This window comes from Mangifera indica, chromosome 1, assembly GCF_011075055.1.
Source record: "Mangifera indica cultivar Alphonso chromosome 1, CATAS_Mindica_2.1, whole genome shotgun sequence".
Lineage (NCBI taxonomy): Eukaryota > Viridiplantae > Streptophyta > Magnoliopsida > Sapindales > Anacardiaceae > Mangifera > Mangifera indica.
Genome location: NC_058137.1, coordinates 10,924,511 through 10,940,936, shown reverse-complemented (window position 1 = coordinate 10,940,936; position 16,426 = coordinate 10,924,511). Strand labels below are relative to the sequence as shown.

The following is a 16,426-nucleotide window of genomic DNA, read 5'->3' as shown; positions in this document are numbered from 1 at the left end:
ACGTTGAGTTTGGCCTTCTATTGTCTACAGTGATTATTGTTGAAAAGTTTGCTTTGATGGCCTTCTATTGCATCAAAAAGCGCCAACGTTTGGAACCAATTAAACTAAACTAAACCCATAAAAAACCTAACATTTTCTACTTTTTTTCTTGCCATTTCCCCAGAACTGTTGCTGTCGTTCGGACTTCTTCATTCACTGATAGTTTAAATCGTTTAGCCACCACGATTGCAACACTATTTAGCCACCAACAGCTACAGAAACTTCCTGATTGTTTTTGTTTTTGGTTAATTTCTCAGCTGAATATTCTTTTCGTCTTTCTATTATTGAGCTGGTTTCTACTTTGTTTCATTTTTGAACTTTTTTTTTTACAAGGTTCATAGTTGGTTGAGAAACTGTTAAAACAGTTAGAAATTGAGTAATATATGATCAATTATGATTATAAAGTCTTCTGTTAATCTCTTTACAGAGAAGGGGGTTTCAATAAAGAGACAGCTTGTAATTTTGAATTTCTTTTTTATTTTCAATTTCTTTGTTGTTGCTGGTGTTTAATCTTTTTGTTGTGAGTTTGGTATTGGTTTTGATGTTTTTACGGCTTTGATTTGATTTGCTGGTGGTAAAGAAGAGAACTAGAATTTGCTATTGACTCGTCTGTCGTTTGTTGTGGTGTTTATATGTATACTAACTGTTGACAAGCCTAGAATACGAGCCCAAGCCCGAGCCTAAAGTCGAGCCAAGAGAATCCAAGCTAGTAGATACGAGCCGAGCGCGAACACTTAAATTATAAAACGAGCCGAACACAAACATATATTTTGATGAGCTTGACGAGCCTGAGCTAAGCTTAACTGAAAATGAGCTGAACCCTGTTCAGGCTCAGCTCGACTCGTATCCACCCCTAGGTATAACATAACTTCCTTAAAGAAAAGGTCGTGTCATAGGTCAATCTGACCTATAAAACTTATTACTATATAGACTTAGATCCAATGCAACTCGCAGACATAATAGACTATGTTGATGTCAACTTAACTCGATCCAATACAACTCATTACTATCTTTACTTGTGAACATTTGATTGATTGATTTACTTATTATTATCATTATACCTATGTTTCTACCTTCAAAAAAGCACTAGTAGGAAAATTCAAATTTTTTACCTTTTAGTGCATTCACAATTTCAAGAATGTAAGCATGAATTATTATTATTATTATTTGTTAAAGGAAAAAAAAAAATTAAGGACATGCACATTAAAAAATTTTCAAACATGTAATAATAATAGATAGGTATGATAACACAATTTTATTACTAAAACACAATATAACAATATTTATATAATGAGATATTAAAGTAAATGACCATTTTACCCCTTTTAAAGTAAAAGTACCTACTTTTTCTATTTCTAAGTAAAAATGCCTACTTTTTCTATTTCTAAATAAAAATACCCTAAATATTTTTTAAAATACTAAAACTACCCTTTATCACTTCTGTATAAATTCCTTATTTACATTCACTTCTCATATCATACAAATACTCTCTCTCACTTTCATTTTTATTTAATATTTGATATGGTAGGTTTGTTCCAAAGAAAAAAATTCGTATTTCTGAATTCAAATCGAAAGAAATCAATTGATGAGAAAAATGTATTTATATGAATCTTAACTCAAAACTTAATTTTATTTGTTAAATCTAGTTCATATGTTATGTAAAGGGGGTATTTGCATATTTAATAATAATTTAATGGTTAAAAAAATATTAGAAAAATATAGGGACATTTTGATAGTAAACAAAGTGTGAAGGTTTTAAATGAAATGTTAGGAATAAATAGATGCATTCTGATATAAGGCAGCAAATGAGAGTGTTAAATGAAATGTTAGTTAATTATAAGGGCTTAAGAAAATGTTAAAAAATTATAAGGGGCATTTTGATAATAAACATTGTAAGAAAGTTTAAAATAAAATGTTATAAGTAAATAGAAGACAACATATGAGGGTGTTAAATAAAATATTAGATAATTATAAGGGGTTAAATGAAATGCTAGAGAAATATGGGGCATTTTGATATTAAACATTGTAAAAAGGTTTTAAATGAAATGTTAGGAATAAATAGATGCATTTCAATACGAGACAAAATATCAGAGTGTTAAATGAAATATTAGATAATTACAAGGGGTTAAATGAAATGCTAAAAAAATATGGGGCATTTTGATATTAAACATTGTAAAAAGGTTTTAAATGAAATGTTGAGAATAGATAGATGCATTTCAATACGAGACAACATATGAGGTTGTTAAATGAAATATTGGATAATTATATAGGGTTAAATGAAATATTAAAAAAGAATGGGGGTATTTTGATATTAAACATTGCAAGAAGGTTTCAAATAAAATATTATGAATAGATAGATGTATTTTGATACAAGACAACATATGAGGTGTTAAATAAAATACTAGATAATTATAGGGGGTTAAATAAAGCATGGGTGCATTTTAATATTAAACATTATAAGATAGTTTTAAATAAAATGTTTGTAGCAGATAGATGCATTTAGATATAAGACAACATATGAGGATGTTAAAAAATGTTAGGTAATTATAGAGGGTTAAATAAAATATTAGAAAAATATAGAGGATATTTTGATATTAAACATTGTAAGACAATTTTAAATAAAATGTTAGGAATAGATAGACATATTTTGAGAAATTAGAGGTGGCATATATTTTAATAAATGGTTATTGTGGATTTTTTCTTATAAATGTTTAATTTTCCCCCAAAAATTTACATTGTAGGATTGATAATTAAAATGATTGATTATGATTTTGTTCGTTTATAAGGAGAATGGATCCAATGTGGTGAGAACATAATGAAGTATGTTGGAGATTGTAAACAGCTGGTTAAAATTTTCTTTAGAACAACATTTGAGGGATTTATCAAACTCTTGAATGAACATTGCAGTATTGATCCAATCAAAAACTACATTCAACTATGTATGAAACCAATAAGAATTGAGCTCGATTGCCTTTTAAAGATTGAAAATGATGAAGATGTCCAAGGCCTTATTAACATGTCTCAATACTTTAAGGAATGTATTCTTGTTTTTGTTACATGTATCCTGATCAAAGGACAAGAAGAAATTAGTGAAGTAAAAAAAAGAATCTGATTAGGAAAACTTGATTGATTTCAACAATAATGCATTTTATATTACTGATGAATGGGTTCATGGAGACAAAAAGAGGGTTCTCATTTGAGGTGACTTTAATAGGAACGAGATATCTGATATTCCTTTTGATGAGGTAAAGTTTTAGGATATGTCACTTGTTACCTGTGATATAAATAGTTTACAACTTAAAGATCTAATTATGGGTGGTGAAAATTATTTAGGACCATTTTTTGACAATGTGCCCACGATTAAGTGGCTTGTCCATTTTTCTTCACAGCCTTTAACATCATCAAATGGTGTAGAATCAATCCAAGAGGGCAATGTTGTTAAACTTGGTGACATTTTTCATTTAAAAAAAAACACTTGAAAGATGTTGTGGACCAATTTGCCTTAGAAAAAAGATTTTAATATAGAGTGCTTAAGTTTGACACAGGGCGATAAAAGATTCAGTGTTATGATAAAAAATGTCAATGGTATTTAACGAGAGCCAAAGTCAAATCCAGTCAAATCTTTCAAATTGGTAAAATGAATGCAACTCACACATGTTTAGTTAATCAAATAATACCACATCACAGTCAAGCTAGGCCTAGGCTTATGGACAATTAATGAGGTCAAAGTTTGTGTTGATTGATTGAATTTATTAGCCTAAAGAGATCATTATTAATGTCACTGACAGACATAAAATTGACATTTCATATTCACAAGCCTAGCAAGCAAGAAATTAGGCTTTAAATTCATTAAGAGGCTCAGTAGAAGATTCATTTATGCTCTTACCTAATTATTACATAATTTAGAACGTGCTAATCCGAGAAGCATGACAGGTATAAAAATAGACGATGAACATCGATTTAAGTATTTTTTTTCATGGCATTGAGATGTTCCGTTTGTGTATTTAAACAATATATTGAACATGTTATTTGCATTGACGCTACTTTCCTTAAAAGTCAATATCTCAGACATTTATTCCTTGTAGTAAGCCTCGATGATAATGACTAGATATACCTAATTGCTTTTGATGTCGGTAAAAAAGATCATAACATGTGGTGTTGGTTTCTAATGAAGGTTAAATAATGCATCAATACAATCCAAGTGTTGGCAATAATCTCATATCGATATCATGTTATATGCTCTGCAATAGCTGAAGTTTTTCTAGATGTACACCATAGGTGTTATTGTCATCACCTTTTCTATAACATGTGATCAAAGTACAAATGCAACTCATAGATAACATGTTTATACATGTATAAAATTTTTATACCATTTAACAATGTATAAGTTTTGATAATAAAATGCTCATATTATTTATAAACTCATAGGTTGCATGTTTATATTCGAAAGCTACAAAGTCATATACAGAAGCAGATTTTGAGGCTATGATGAAATCTCTTGATATGGTGCATCTTCAAGCTAGGGCTTACTATATGAGATGGGGTTTCACTAATAGAGTAAGGCTCATTTTTTAAGGCATCGGTATGCCACATGAAAACAGTTCTCGTATGACTCTAACTAGGAACATCTCAAATATGCCATATGAACATTTGTGAAGATATATAGACATCAAGCAAATCCACCCAATTATGCAGGGTATCAATCGTCTCATATATTCAATATTGCAATATAAACATTAATAGTTAAATTTAATTAATTTTTTTTTGCCAATCAATATAGATAATCCACAAATATATACTCACCTAAAATGCAATAGGAAATCTATGGATATCATATTTATGTATGACAAGCATTTAGCCGGAGTAGATTCTATCACTCACCTAAGACATCGATTCGAATGTCATCTTCCAAACTAGAGCACCCTAGAGATAGGAATTAAACTCATCTGAATGATCAACCAACTGGAAATACTCTATAGATACCTTTTTCCATTGATCATTCTCCAATAACACCATATGTAAACAATATAATAAGGTTATTTTGACGGCATTGATACCGTCAACCCCCCATAACCTAGCCAAGAAAACATGCTCTTTATCATGACATTGCACCTTCTAACATCCCTGAAAATAGGTATCCCTAATCTTATGGTCAGATCTGTGTGGAATATATGATGAAAGTGCAGTGATCCGACTGAATGATAAACCCGTCATTAGTGCAAACTCGAATGGGTTCAATCTCACATTAATATTATTTACCCTAAACCAAAACTCATTTATGCCTAAGCCCCGATATAATTGTCGTAGCAGAAATGAGTACATCAACACTCCACTGAACATGATATCTAGTAATCGAAGGAGATGCCTAAAACGCGTCCTTTTAAACAACTGCAATTGCTCTGATGTCAATGTAGACTTAATCTTCAATATAACAGTGCATTGGACACAACATATAACCTATGCTCAAAAGTGTCATTACAGATCTGAGATTCTTAATTCACCATCATAATGTTTTCTTTTATTGGAAATATCTTGTAAAAAAATTTTAAGTTTATAAGAATTTCATAAAAAAAAAATATAAAAACAGAGATGGAAATGACAAATATAGAAAAAAACAGACCTAAAATTTGAAATCTAAATGTTGAAATACCTAGAAAGACAAAAACTGAAAAATCAAACAAAAATTAAAAAATTACATGTGAAATTACCATAGATTTGAAACAAATAAAAAACTATACTAAAATTTGAAAACTAGACGTCCAAAAACCTTTAGATGACAAATGTTAGAAAACAAAACTAAAATTCAAAAATTCAAAAATTACCAATTGAATTACCCTAAAATAACAAAAATAAAAAAACAGACCTAAATTTCAAAAACTAAATGTCGAAATACCTTGAAATGATAAAAACTAAAAAGTTGATCTAAAATTTGAAAAGTGTATGTCAAAATACCCTAGAATAATAATAATAAAAAAACTGGGCTAAAATTTGAACGCTACACATCTAAAAATTTTCAAATGAAAAATATCGAAAAAACTGAAAAGTCACTCAAAAATTCAAAAATTATAAGGAAAATTATCCTAGAATGACAAAAATAAAAAAACAAACTTAAATTTTAAAAACTAAACGTTGAAATGTCTTAGAATGACAAAAATCAAAAAATTGATCCGAATTTTGAAAAGTACATGTTTAAATATCTTAAAATGATAACAATCGAAAAACTAGATTAAAATTTCAAAATTACACGTCCAAAATCCTTAAAATGACAAAAATCGAAAAACAGAACTGAAATTTAAAAATTATATGTTAAAATACCCTACAATGTCAAAACCCAAAAAATCACTTAAAAATTCAAAAATTACAAGTTGAAATACTCTAAAATGACAAAAATAAAAAACAGACATGAATTTCAAAAACTAAACATTGAAATTCCTTGAAATGACAAAAATTGAAAAATCAATCTAAATTTTAAAAAGTACATGTTGAACTACCTTAGAATAACAACAATAAAAAAATTAGACTAAAATTTAAAAACTACACGTTCAAAAACTTTAAATGACAAATATCGAAAAACAAAACTGAAATTCAAAAACTACATGTTAAAATACTTTATAATGTCAAAAATTGAGAAATTGATTAAAAATTTGAAAATTATATGTCCAAGTACCCTAGAATAACAAAAATAAAAAAATGAATCTGAATTTCGAAAACTACATATTAAATAACTCAACTATGAGAGCTATTGAAAAACCAATATGAAATTTGAAAATTATATTTCACAAAACCCTAAAATAACATAAATAAAAAAACAGAGTTGAAATTCAAAAATTATATCTCAAAAAACCCTAAAATGAAAATATAAAAAAACGGATCAAAAATTCAAAAATTGCACGTTCAAATACCTTGGAATGATAAATACCGAAAAGTTGAGCTGAAATTTGACAATTGCGCATTGAACACCTTAGAAATCACAAAAATCAAAAACTGCATATCCAAAAACCCTATTGTTTAAAAACTTGCATTTGCCCCCTTCTCCCATGTCATTCAACTCGAGAATCTCTAGGTTTGCGAAAATCCCCTAGATTGAATTCCAATTTGAAAATCAATTGATTTTTTGACCAAAATCATAATTTTCGGTTGCCATTTCAATAAAAAAACAATTGTACGCTAAGTTAAACATAATGGGTCTAAACAATTCATCCAAAACAACCACAAATCAAGTTACAAAATTAATTGTTTAAATCACAAAACTCTAAACAAAAAATGCCCTAAATGTTACTCTAATTTATCAAATCTAAACATAAAATTGATTCAAACAAGGTAAGGGATGATTTACTCACCTTCTTGATCATTTTTGTCATAAAAAATTCAATTGAAATATCGAATTTGCTATGTCGTGGAAGCATCCATGGGTTTTGAAATTTTTTGCACGGTGTCGTGGGAAAACTTTAGGTAAGGATTTGATATTTTTTGAGTTTATCTATAGGGGTATTTTGGTAATTTGAGAGAAAATGGGGCATTTCTACTTAAATCCAATAAAATGGGACAATTTCACTTAAAGCCTAGATGTTTAGGTCATTTACTTTAATTTCCCTTATATAGCTATGTTCTTGAACTCCAATCTATATACAAGGCCAAAGGACTATTTCCCACCCAAAGTTTGCTATTTTTCCATGTATCCACCCTTTAACTATAGAAATACCAAAATCTCATCCATCAGTGGTTAATTTTAACATTTTCCGTTAGAGAATGATTAAAATGAATGTTTTACCCTTTTCAATTGAAATGACAAAAATGTCCTACAAGCCAAAAGACTATATTACCCTCTTTCAATAAAATAACTAAAGTACCCTTAATTAAAAGACCAAAATTTCCTCTAAATTAAATAACCAAATTTTTTATTCCAAATTAAAGTTAATATTAAGCAGTTCAGCCCATGGAATTTAACTAGTATCAATGTGCATTTGGTAAGTTCATTTGTTCTCTTTCCTGGCCTGAAAACAATACAGTATTTTGGTTTGAATTCTAGATTTTCGCTTGGAATTGCCTTGGATTTTAATGGAACGAAATGCAAAGAGTTTGAGTGTAATGCAAATGCCAATACTGGTCTACTTGGAAACCTGAAAATGCAAACCTAGAAATGCAATGCAATGTAGGTACTAGAAGCTTGGAAATGTAATGCAATGCAGGTACTGGAAGCTTGGAAATGCAATGCAATGCAGGTACTAAAAACTTGGAAATGCAATGCAAGTACTAGAATGCATGCAATTATAGAAAATTTTGATTAAAAAATGTTGAATAGACAACACAGAATATTTCACTAAGCAATAATCTAAAAAATTTACATACACAAAATATTTCACTAAGAGCAATAATCCAAAACATTTACATACCCCAACAAATTTATCTAATGTGATTATCTAACTGCCATATAGTTCAAAATCCATAGATTCATATATTCAACAAAACTACAAGAAGTATTCATTACATCTGTGACTGTGGATGCTGTGAGGAGGAAGAAGATGAAGTAAATTGACTTTTAGCTGATTGACTTTCCATGGTTGGGATTTTTCTTCTCTGATATAAGGAAAAAAAATGATTAGGCTAAATAAAACATAATAAATAGTAGCATAAAGAAAAATAACATAAAAACAGAAGCAATACCTTTTTTTTTTTTTTCCTACATTGTCTAGATTATGGTGGTAAGACCTTTTGTTGTGCCCCAATTCATGGCATTAACTACACCTAAGTGTAAACCAGGTTTGGTAGGCCTAACAGGTGGCTACAACTTCTTTTCACAGTCCTCTGGCCAGCTTTTCTTATCTGGAATAGGATGAATCATTTTAGCATATGTTCTCATATATACTGAAATTTGTAACCTGTCATCTACAAACTCATCAAAGGTTGGGAAATTCATGCACAATATTGAGTAGACCACATGTTGGCAAGGAATCTTAGACAACTGTCACATCCTACAATCACACATTTTTTTGTCCAAATTCAAGGTGTATGTTCTATTTGGAATACCATTCATATCAATCACCTTGAACTTTTTCAGTCTAGCATATAAAACAGAGACATTTCGTGTTATCTTAATACTTTTGTTTAATTTTTTAACAACTAGTGGGGGTAATGTAGTAACCTATTTTGTCCTGCCTTCAACCTACTTTGAAGTCTCTTCATTATTCTTCTTCGATACAACTCCAACAAACTAAGAATAAGCACTTCATAAACTTTTCCAAACCAACTATTAAATGTTTCAGACACATTATTTGTGATATGGTCAGATTTGGCTTTGGTGTTAAAGTCAAATTTAGACCATTGATCTAACTCATTGTCAATTACCCACTTGTAAACTATTTCATCGACTACTTTCAATTTATTTAATGCCTCTTAAAAATCCACTTTATTTGATGATCGAGAAATACCTTAAAACAAATTTTGAAGATGTATCCTAGAAAAAGTTTTCTTGAAATTCGCATATACATCTTACACAAAATCAATTCTTCCCATTACACTACTGAGTTTGTAAAGGATGTATTATTCCCTTTTGCCTATCACTCATGAAAGTGATAGGCAAAACATCACCCATGAATTCTTTCAACATCCCTAGGAAATAACCCCAACTATCATTGTTTTCTACTTCACAAACACAGATTGCCAATAAGAATATCCTACTTTTTGCATCAATCGCCATAGTAGACAACAAGATTCCCCCAAAATGCTTCTTCAGATGGCATCCATAAACCCCTATAAAATGACAATATCCCTCTAAAAAGCCCTTATTCTGTGTAGCAAAACTGAGGAAAAACTTATGAAAATGTGGTGTTAAGGGAATTTCACCCCTAATTACCTTTAGGACAATTTTTTATCGTGGATTAGTCTTCAACAAAATACGACAATATTTAAACAGCCAGTTAAACGACTCAACATGCTTCTTTGATGATAAACCAGTGGCTATCTTCTTAGCCTTATATAACTTTTTACAATTTATCCTTAAAAAATGCTTTTAGTCCAACTGAGTAGCTAGAAGCTTAATGCTACTCCCCTGTTGCGACCTTATAAACCTGTCGAATTTGTCTACTATACATGATGCACTCGTATCAGGGTTATTATGAACCCGAAAGCAAGTGTGTGTATATTCGTACTGACATATTTGGTAGGAATGACCATCTACCATCAGAGTTACATATAGATGGAATGGGCAACCTTCAAATCTATACATAACTTTTATTCTTTTCTTCTCATTGTATATCTTTCTTATAACAAACCCATGATTTATATTGTAATCTTTGAGCACACACCTGAAATGGTCAACACTCTCAAAATATGTCCAACCTTAAAATAAATCTTTTCATCTGTACTTTCTTAAAAGTCTTTCCCCTCATATGCCTAGCTAATCTGCTTACACCATCCTCTTCTCCCTCATCACTTTCCTCGTCATCATTGTCAGATTCGTAATTAAGTCCTCGTGTCTCTTCATCATCATCAACAGTTTTAGATCTAATTTCAACTTCAGTAAGACTAATAATCTTATTTTCATGCGATACATCACTCTAATTTAAGTCATCATCATGTTAGATAAATACTTTATCCTCATTAGAATTCTCAGACAAGTTTGTTGCTACAGGTGTTGTGAAGGTGATGGGTGAGTTAGGTTCTGTTGGTTAAGTGTTGGGTTAATTTTTTGGGTGTAATAGTGTACAAGTAGGATCTGATGTTTATGTGTTAGGTTTAGATGGTTGGGTGTTAGGTTAACTATTTGGAGGTGGTAGAGGTGAAAAAATTCTACTTTATACTGGAATATTCAACATACATTTGAATAGTCTGTTGACCTGCTTTATAATATTCTACAAACAGATACATCATGACTTTATCACTGTCAATGATGTAATTACCCTCTCCATTAGCTAATCTAGCTTTTACTTTTATCTGCTCATCCGAATAAAATTGCACCTCTTTATTTTCATTTGCAATACATTGTTTCACATCCTTGATGAACACAATTAAGTTATACTCATCTGGATCAACATTTCTTATTTCACATGGTATGTCATAAGCTTCAAATTTGAGAGTGAACAATATTGTAGAACTCATCCTATAACACATAGAATTAGTTAAAACAATAACATTTTATTTAAAAATGAAGGTGGATTGATTTTACTTAACAGGCAGAACAATATCACTACACTCTCAGGTTTCCTAACTTATGTAACAATAATACAACTTACACAATGACACAACAACAACATTTCTTTAACAGAAACATGAGAGTATGCAATATTATGAGATACTAAGCATGTATACAATATTAAAGAAGAATATCATTAATGTAAAAGTACCCTAAACAATAGGGAAATGCACATTCACTTGAGCATTCATGAATTGTTGCATTGTTATTAAATTATTATTGCAACTTGCAACACTATTACAAGGCCTTGTTACACCAAAGAGAATTAAGATTTACGAAAACCTTTTCTTTCGCGCCAGTAGCACTATACTCTTAGGTTTCTTAGCTTATGTAACAATGACACAACTTACACAATGACACAACAACAACACCCCTTTAACAAAAACATGACAATATACAATATTATGAGATACTAAGCATGTATGCAATATTAAAGAAGAATATCATTAATGCAAAATTACTCTAAACAGTAGGGAAATGAGCATTCACTTGAGCATTCATGCATTGTTGTTAAATTATTGTTGTAATTTACAACACTGTTACAAGGCCTTGTTACACCAACGAGAATTAAGGTTTAAGGAAACCTTTTTCTTTCACGTCAGTAGCACTGCACTCTTGGGTTTCCCAGTTTATGTAACAATGATGCAACTTACACAATGACATAACAACAATACCCTTTTAATAGAAACATGACCGTATGCAATATTATGAGATACTAAACATGTATGCAATATTAAAGAAGAATTAATATTGCATACATGTTACAAGGCCTTGTTACACTAACGAGAATTAAAGTTTAAGAAAACCTTCTTTTTTCACGCCAGTAGCACTGCACTCTTAGGTTTCCCAGCTTATGTAACAATTATGCAACTTACATAATGACATAACAACAATACCCTTTTAATAAAAACATGATAGTATGCAATATTATGAGATACTAAACATGTATGCAATATTAAAAAAGAATATCATTAATGTAAAATTACCCTAAACAGTAGGTAAATAGGCATTCACTTGAGCATTCATGCATTGTTGCATTGTTGTTAAATTATTGTTGCAGCTTGCAACATTGTTATAAGGCATTGTTACACCAGAGAGAATTAAAGTTTAAGAAAACCTTCTCTTTTGCGTTAGTAGCATTGCACTCTCAGGTTTCCCAACTGATGTAACAATGATGCAATTTACACAATAACAGAACAACAACACCCTTTTAACAGAAACATGACAGTATGCAATATTATGAGATACTAAACATGTATGCAATATTAAAGAAGAATATCATTACTGTAAAATTACCCTAAACAGTAGATAAATAGGCATTCACTTGAGCATTCATGCATTGTTGCATTGCTATTGAATTATTGTTGCAACTTACAACACTGTTACAAGGCTTTGTTACACCTGAAAAAATTAAAGTTTAGGCAAACCTTCTTTTTTATGCTAGTAGCATTGCACTCTCGGGTTTTCCAGCTTATATAACAATGATACAACTTACACAATAACATAACAAAAACACTGTTTTAACAGAAATATAGCAGTATACAATATTATGAGATACTAAACACGTATGCAATATTAAACATGGCAGTATGCTAGAGTAAGAAATATTAAGCATGTATGCAATGTTATGTAGGAATAATCATATTTAGTATGTACACTAACGAGTAAGTAATGCACTCACAAAATTGATCATGCCCTAACATATAACTCATACACAGAAATGAATACTAATGAAAATACTCATACACAAGCCAAACAAAAGCAGTTAATACTCATACACAGAACTGAATGCTTATGAAAATATAAAATGACCTTAAATAATATGTAAACAGTACACATACAAAACCCCCACATTAAATTTTTTTTTTTGCCCTAAAATATAAATATAATACATAACCCTAACATAACATAGACTATTATAGTACCCAAATACTCTAACAAATCAAAAACTGTTACAAACATCAAACATCAACTTTATAATACTCATACATAGAATTGAACACTTATGAAAGTATGAGTCAACCCAAAATAATATGTAAACAATATACATGCAAAACCCCCAAGTTAATTATTTTTTGTTGCCCTAACATATAATGCATAACCCTAACATAGCACAGACTATCATAGTACCTAAATACCCTAATAAATAAAAAACTATTACAAACATCAACTTCATAATATGTTTTATGTCACACAAATAGTGCACTCAGCAGTATCAATAAACAAGGTAGTCAAAAGAATAAACCTTAACGGTATGAAATATTTTCTAAAAGCCTCACTTGGAGCAGACTTTGTCGTCGTTCCTATTTAAATCACCACGAAAAGTCACTATGCTTGTCATTAGAATTATTGCTTATCAAACAAGTCATACCCAGCCAAACAAGTTGTACTTTCTCATCTTCATTAATGCTAAACTACTTCGTTCATTCTTGGTAACAACGAACGATATGTTGTCATGGTCGTCTCTGTCGTTGTTGTTAAAAGTTCACCAATGATCACACTCAAATAAGGTAGCCGAAAGAATAATTCACATGAAATGTCAAATGAAAGAATGAATTGCAAAGGGCATTGCCTTAGTTTTGTTCAAATTGAATTCTGATGTTGGTTGGACACGTGTTGCTCGTTCATTAGTAAGACAGAAAAAATCGTTTTTCAAATTGGAGTGAAATGACACAAAACCCCTTCACGTGTCGCATGTTCATTTATTCACTTTCCCTAGACTAATCCATTGTCGTCGATTTGTGCTAAAAAATTCCCATTGTTGATTTCAAAATAATCATGTCTCATTTAATACATACTGCAACACATCCTTCGACCACAAAATTTTTGACAATTGAGAATTATTTTTATGTATCCAATTTTTCCTATTTTCAATAAGTGTCTTCCCTTCCTACTGCCACGTCAACCACCAAGGTTATGCAAACTGTAAATCATTGATAAACACCACAAAATCATTCTGCTTTTAAAAACCTAATGCCACGCATCATCAATCCGTGTGTTGTGTGTGCAAGCCTCACCTACAACATTAATTTGTTGCAGATTTTCATTTTTTGAAAATCATTTATCCTATTTTAAAATGGAGAAGCAGATTTACCATATTACCCTTTTTCCTAACGAAAAGTGTTAAAATTAACCACGGATAGGTGGGCATTTGGTATTTCTATAGTTAAAGGGTGAATACTTGGAAAAACAACAAACTTTGGGTGGTAAATAGTCCTTTGGCCTATATACAATAATCAACTCGTATTTTTTTACTTTTAAACTCAATACCAATTTTTAGGTCAATCATTATTTCTCACCCAAGGTTTGATGATTTGAATTTACACTCTTTAAGTTTTAAAAAACTAAATTCACACCTGGTATTTATTTTTGGGGAAATTAATTAAAATAAGTAGCCAATTTGCCGTATAAACCTTTTTCGATAAGAATTCTTAGCTTTTACTTTTTTAAGCAAATCATATTTTTCATTCCAAAAATACCCCTCATTTTATATCTCATCATTTACAGTAGATTTCATAACAGCTTTCGCAGATTAATCTCTTATATTTCAGAGGATACATATTAAGCTTAATTTTTTTGTAATGAATAAGATTAATTTTTTATATAATAATTTATTTTTATATACTTTTATACAATTACAAAATGATGGATATACCGAGTGTTTTCTCAAAATGGTGTGTTTTTCCAAGTGAGTGCGAAAATGTGAGAAATGGTGTGTGAAAGGGTGTTGTGCGGAGAAGGATGCAATAACATTGAAGGGATGCATGAAAGGGTACGGGTGTGTGGAAGGTGCAACACATTTGAAAGAGTGTGTGAAAAGGTACGGGTGCATGGAAGGATGCTGTAATTTGTAAAGGGCGCGTGAAGAGTTGTGGGTACGTGAAAGGGTGAGACAATTTAGAAAAGATGCATGAAACGGTGCGAGTGCATGAAATATAAAAAAATATATATTATATTAATAATATATATATATTATTAATATAATATATATTTGCATTTCCCGCACCCCTTTATATTTCTCGCACCCTTCCACGTACCCGCACTCGTTCCCAAACCGCTTCACGCACCCGCACCCTTTCTAAATTGTCGCACCATTTCACGCATCCGCACCCCTTCACGCACTCTTTCCAAATTTGTCGCACCCTTTCACATACCCGCACCCGTTCATGTACCCTTTCCAAATTGTCGCACCCTTCCACGCACCTCCACCCCTTCACGCACCCTTTTCAAATTGTCGCACCCTTTCACACACCTGCAACCCTTTCGGCACCCGTTCCCGCACCCTTTCCAAATTTTTGCACCCTTTCATGTACCTGCACCCTTTTACGCATCATTTCGCACATTTTCGCACCTGCTTGAAGAAAACGCACCGTTTTGAGAAAATGCCCGGTATATCCATCATTTTATAATTATATAAATGTATATAAGAATCAATTATTATATAAAAAACTAATCTGTTTTTCATCTGTAGATATTATTCATTACAGAAAAATTAAGTTTAATGCGTATCGTCTGAAATATAAGAGATTAATACTGTGAAAGCTACTGTAAAAGCTGAAAAATTAAAAGAGGGGTAATTTTGGAATGAAAAATATGATTTGCTTAAAAAGATAAAAGCTAAGAATTCGTATCGAAAAAAGGTTTACGCAGCAAACTAGCTGTTTATTTTAATTAATTTCCCTGTTTTTGTGAATGAATTTGAGTTTATTTTCTTGAAAATAATTATTTTTCCTTTTTGATAATATTACCAAACTTCCATTAACAATTAATTTAAATGCCAAATTACTATATATTTTTATTAGCTAAAAAATTTATTAATTAGATTTTTTTTGAAATATTAAAACTCTAACTAATTTTAAAATGTTATATTTTACAAAAAAAAAAATTGAAATTTTAATAATTTCAAAAACATTCAAACTTTTTTCAAACTTCTAAAAATTCTTTAAAAATTTTATTAGAACATTTAAAATATTTAAAATAGAATAGAATAATCTATCTAAAATGATTTTCTTTTGCTTAACAAATTTATTAACAAAATTTGATAATGGGTGAATACTGATTTTTTTAAAATTAAAAGAATGAGAATTCAAATTTTTACTTTAAATTTGAAACTAACCACAACCAATCGTAAACGAGAAATCTCCAAAGTGAAAAACGGTATCACATCAAACATAAATAAAATAAAATATTGGTGTT

At 30.3% G+C, this 16,426-nt stretch overlaps 1 pseudogene; it reads right to left on the bottom strand.

Annotated features, from left to right (window-relative positions):
• The window catches only part of LOC123214959, a 55,905-nt pseudogene extending 40,332 nt beyond the window's left edge, over positions 1 to 15,573 (bottom strand).
• Between the last annotated feature and the right edge of the window lie 853 nt (positions 15,574 to 16,426).